Source organism: Cyprinus carpio, chromosome A6 (genome assembly GCF_018340385.1).
Source record: "Cyprinus carpio isolate SPL01 chromosome A6, ASM1834038v1, whole genome shotgun sequence".
NCBI classification, from domain to species: Eukaryota; Metazoa; Chordata; class Actinopteri; order Cypriniformes; family Cyprinidae; genus Cyprinus; species Cyprinus carpio.
Window position 1 is genome coordinate 18,705,396 of NC_056577.1, and position 5,373 is coordinate 18,710,768.

Consider the following 5,373-nt stretch of genomic DNA (forward strand, 5'->3'; position numbering starts at 1 on the left):
TTGTAGACCCTTAATATAAAACACAATCTTTCCCAACAACTCATGGGAAAAGCATATGAATGTATTCCAGACATACAATGTCTGTCGTGTTGTCATTGTCTTGTGACCAGCTAGCGTCAAGTTGGGTGTCCTGAAGTGTCATTCACCAATCAAATCCTTTCCCTTGCCCTCATGGGATAGTTAAGTGTCCATTGTATGTGCACTTCAGAATCTCACTGTAGATTACTCTTTGACTACTGCTTTATAAATATTCTGAATTTACATCTCACATACTGTTTTTCACATTCTACAGGTGCTGGTCATATAATTAGAATATCATCAAAAAATTGATTTATTTCATTCAAAAAGTGAAACTTGTATATTATATTCATTCATTACACACAGACTGATATATTTCAAATGTTTATTTCTTTTAATTTTTATGATTATAACTGACAACTAAGGAAAATCCCAAATTCAGTATCTCAGAAAATTAGAATATACTAAGTTAGACCAATTAGTTAGAAATTAGACCAATATTAAGAAATGATTTTTATAAATCTTGGCCAACTAAAAAGTATAAAAATGAAAAGTATGAGCATGTACAGCACTCAGTACTTAGTTGGGGCTCCTTTTGCCTGAATTACTGCAGCAATGCGGCATGGCATGGAGTCGATCAGTCTGTAGCACTGCTCAGGTGTTATGAGATCCCAGGTTGCTCTGATAGTGGCCTTCAGCTCTCTGCATTGTTGGGTCTGGCATATCGCATCTTCCTCTTCCCAATACCCCATAGATTTTCTGTGGGGTTAGAGGTCAGGCGAGTTTGCTGGCCAATTAAGAACAGGGATACCATGGTCCTTAAACCAGGTACTGGTAGCTTTTGGCACTGTGTGCAGGTGCCAAGTCCTGTTTGAAAATGAAATCTGCATTTCCATAAAGTTGGTCAGCAGCAGGAAGCATGAAGTGCTCTAAAACTTACTGGTATACGGCCGTGTTGACCTTGGACCTCAGAAAACACAGTGGACCAACACCAGCAGATGACATGGCACCAAAAACCATCACTGACTGTGGAAACTTTACACTGGACCTCAAGAAATGTGGATTGTGTGCCTCTCCTCTCTTCCTCCAGACTCTGGGACCCTGATATCCAAAGTAAATGCAAAATTTACTTTCATCAGAGCACATAACTTTGGACTACTCAGCAGCAGTCCAGTCCTTTTTGAAGTGAGACACTTCTGACACTGTCTGTAGTTCAAGAGTGGCTTGACACAAGGAGCTGAAACCCATGTCTTGCATATGTCTTTGTGTAGTGGTTCTTGAAGCACTGACTCCAGCTGCAGTCCACTCTTTGTGAATCTCCCCCACATTTTTGAATGGGTATTGTTTCACAATCCTCTCCAGGGTGCGGTTATCCCTATTGCTTGTAAAAAAATTTCTATCACATCTTTTCCTTCCCTTCGCCTCTCTATTAATGTATGGACACAGAGCTCTGTGAACAGCCAGCCTCTTTTGCAATGACCTTTTGCGTCTTGCCCTCCTTGTGCAAGGTGTCAATGGTCGTCTTTTGGACAAAACGCGTCACTGTCAAGTCAGCCAGTCTTCCCCATGATTGTGTAGCCTACAGAACTAGACTGAGAGACCATTTAAAGGCTTTGCAGGTGCTTTTTAGTTAATTAGCTGATTAGAGTGTGGCACCAGGTGTCTTCAATATTGAACCTTTTCACAATATTCTAATTTTCTGAGATACTGAATTTGAGATTTTCCTTAGTTGTCAGTTATAAACATCAAAATTAAAAGAAATAAACATTTGAAATATATCAGTCTGTGTGTAATGAATGAATATAATATACAAGTTTCACTTTTTGAATGGAATTAGTGAAATAAATCAACTTTTTGATGATATTCTAATTATATGACCAGCACCTGTATATAGTAGGGAACTCTGATTTCAGATGCAGCTAAAGTGTATGTTGCACAGCTTAAAATGTTTTTATACCGGTTAAGGTGTAGGAACAGTGTGTATGACTAGTTAAATATGGGTGGGACACTTAAGTGTTTATTTAATTTTTTATTTTTGTTATGTATAGTGTAGTGGAGTTAGCTATTTTAAATGGTGAGGAGCTAAGTCATGTTGCATTGTGTTTAAAAAAAAATTAAACATGATATGAGATCTTATTTTTAAATAATTTATTCATTCATCTTTATCATTGTGCACTACTTATTACGGTGTTTTAAAAAGAGTCCCTAAAAGTACTCCTGGGGGATAAGATAAAAAAAAATTCTAAAATTTGCTACTTGCTACTAAATAATTTCTAAGTAAAACTAAAGCATGTTGTACTGTATCTGACAAGCTAAAACTAATATATTACAACATTTCGCTGTAGCAGAGCATTGTTTCATTTTAAAGTTTGCTAAAATGTTTATTGTATGTAGAAATAATAATCCCTAATTTTGACAGTCTCAAATTTAGACGATTTTCGCGTGTTAATGTACAGAGTACCGAAGGATTTGCTAAGCTCACCAATTAACTTGAAATCTGTTCATTTGCTTGAACCGGATGAAACACTAAATTAAGACATTGCTATCAGCTGCTTGTTCCGTTTCCATTCGAAGTTTTACTGAAACTCTCGCCGGCTACGCTTAAATTAAACAGATACAGGGTTTAATGAGAATGGTAGGTGTTGTTTTTTTTCCCCTTATAACAGAGTTGGTTCTTTCAAAACTCGATGATAGCTCGTTTGAACCGTCATGTGGCGTTCCAAGTCATTTCGAGCTCAGAACGTGCTCACAATGTCCGCAAAAGTACATTTTGTAGTGTATGTGTGTGTGTGTGTGTGTGTGTGTGTGTGTATATATATATCTCATTACGATCAGTTTTCTCGGGTTTGTCTTCTCGTGTTTAGCACAAACGTTTTTCAATTATCCTGTGGCATCTGAAAAACACTATGGGTGACTTTACTTAAGTCATGAATTGGGGATTGATTCGTATACACTGAAACGGGGCTGTCCTTAGCTGATGTGGGGCCGGTGCCAGGTAGGGGGCAGCCCCCTCTTCCATGGGACCCCCTCAAGCACAGGCCGCACCAGTTGCACCAACTGAGGATGGCGCTGCGAGAACACCAGACAGGTTCCAGTGGTGCTAGTCTGTGTTATCAGGAGAAATGCATGAATGAGCGCTTTGACATGGAGGAGGAGGAGGGTGTTGCTCTGAGCTGCACCACAGTAAAGTAAGTTTAGAGATGGACCTTAGGAAGTCTGTCAATTTAATGATTGGAGGAATGTGAGCTTTAGGTAGCTTGTCTTGATGGCCTGTTGTCTTGTCATTTAGATGGATGATCGCATTGCTAAGGGTTTTGCTCTAAACTCCTTACTCAACGAGCTGTTAGAAGAAAAGGTAGTGTTTTCTAAATAATGGCTTTGTTACTTTTTTGTTTCTTCAGTGATCCATGTTTTTCTCTTGCTTTTAGATTTCTACTCGGAGGAAAAATCATTGGATACTTGGCCCTGAGGATCTCAATGATACTCTTGTTTGTGATTTTGAGATCGAAGAAACAGCCTGAGCTTTTGTGTTAATGCCTACAGGGTTGTGCTTTCACCTGTGAATAAACATTGCAGGTGAAATTGTGGCTTTTAAAAACTTTGTCAGCTAATAGTAACTTGTAAGTTTATATAAATAAACGGGTTTCACTTTTTCAGTAAGGATAATTTTGAATGGTGAGGACCTCACAAGTAGTCAAACTTCATACTTTTGCCTCCCTTCTGAGTGTAAAAATGTGTATAAGTTTGACTACTTGTGAGGTCCTCAACATTCAAAATTATCCTTACTGAAAAAGTGAAACCTGTTGAACACTGAGTGCGTCAGATTTTATTATTTAAAAACCCAGATTAACATAGTGAAACAATATTTTGGTGACACATTTATACCTAGATGTGACAAACTGGAAAAAAGAAGAAAAAAAAATGGGTGTGTCCTCATTTGTAAAAACAGCATAAAATTGAAACAATGTAAAGAAGGTTTCAGTTAGGATTACACTATAGCCACAGTATATATGAAAACAATAGAAGTTTATTGAATGGACCATTTATAATCGCTAAGTAAATGTGTGAATCAGGTTTTGCCTGTACTGTCAGGAGCACACTACTGTCCCCACAAAAAAAACTCACAATAAAAAAAAAAAAATTAAAATGTGGAGAGGTTTGGTTGAGCAGATAGACAATGCTGGCTCAGTATAAAACCAATAGAAGTCAATGGAAATTCCCCACCACAGTAGAAAAAAAATGTATGTCTGTTGCATTGTGAGCTATATTGTTGCATTTGTGTTATATTGGTTTTGAAGAAGGAAGCAAAAGAATCTCGGGCCTGTTCCAGAGTAACGCAACAGGATCTGATACTTTTATGGTTTGTAATACAGTTTTTCTGATTCCCCCCTAAGAATGGCTTTTATTTAGCAGGCTTGCACTATATGGCCTTGTTGAACTGATTAAAACATTTTAGATGGATGATGTCTGTATAATACTATAGAGTATGTACAGTATAGTGCTTTAATGTGCGCACCATATGTCTGAGCATTAATTGTGCAGTCAATATCATTTTGGCCAATGGTTTATAGATCAGCATGTTTAAGTGGTATAAATCTGGTTGTTGTTGTTGTTTTAGATGGTGCAGTTTGTTATCTGTTGACTGTGAATTAGTAGTACCTGTATAAAACAAAGCAAGTCTCAATGAAAACACTATAGCTGAGCAGTTCCTAACTCCTACTGTGGTTCATTCATTCTTCATGTTACTCTAATCCTGTTTAATGAATTGATACAACAAAAGTATGGCGCTTCCAGCGTTGCTTTTCACTACCCCAAGTTTGTGGTGATTGGTTCTCTGCTTTTTATCTAGACTCTTCTAACAATTCTGCTATTGTTGTAACATGCAAGCCTTCCCATAATGCTAAGCTTAATGTGTTCACCTGTGTGAACATGCGATAGTCCTGCTGCAGGGAGGCATGAGGACTGCAGATGTGGCCAGAACAATGTCCATAATGAAAGATGCCTAAGACAGTGCTGCAGGGAGACAAGAAAGGACATTCGATTGTCCTTGCAGTGCCAAACTAGGTGTGACCATGTGTCTCCCCACACACGTCCCAGAACTTGCAAGTGTGGTGTTGGTCCATGAGGATGAGATGCACTGTAGTACTGAAAGAGGCTGGTGGCCACACATGGTACTTACTGCGACCTTTGTTCAGGAATGCATTATTCCATTTCTGTTCATCAAATGCTTATGAAATATGTTCCGTTTGTGTCAGTTGTTTAAAAACATTTGCTGGAAATAAAAGCAGTTCAGTGCGAGAGGATGTTTCTTTTTTTTTTTTGTTTAGTTTAGAATAAAGAGGCTTTACACAAATG

At 38.0% G+C, this 5,373-nt stretch overlaps 1 long non-coding RNA gene across 1 annotated transcript; it reads left to right on the forward strand.

Moving 5' to 3' along the window:
• Positions 1-3,175: 3,175 nt before the first annotated feature.
• LOC122145315 lies at positions 3,176-3,616 on the forward strand. The gene is made up of 3 exons (XR_006160259.1): positions 3,176-3,206; positions 3,308-3,373; positions 3,447-3,616. It is a non-coding gene; the product is annotated as an uncharacterized LOC122145315 (long non-coding RNA).
• Positions 3,617-5,373: the final 1,757 nt, after the last annotated feature.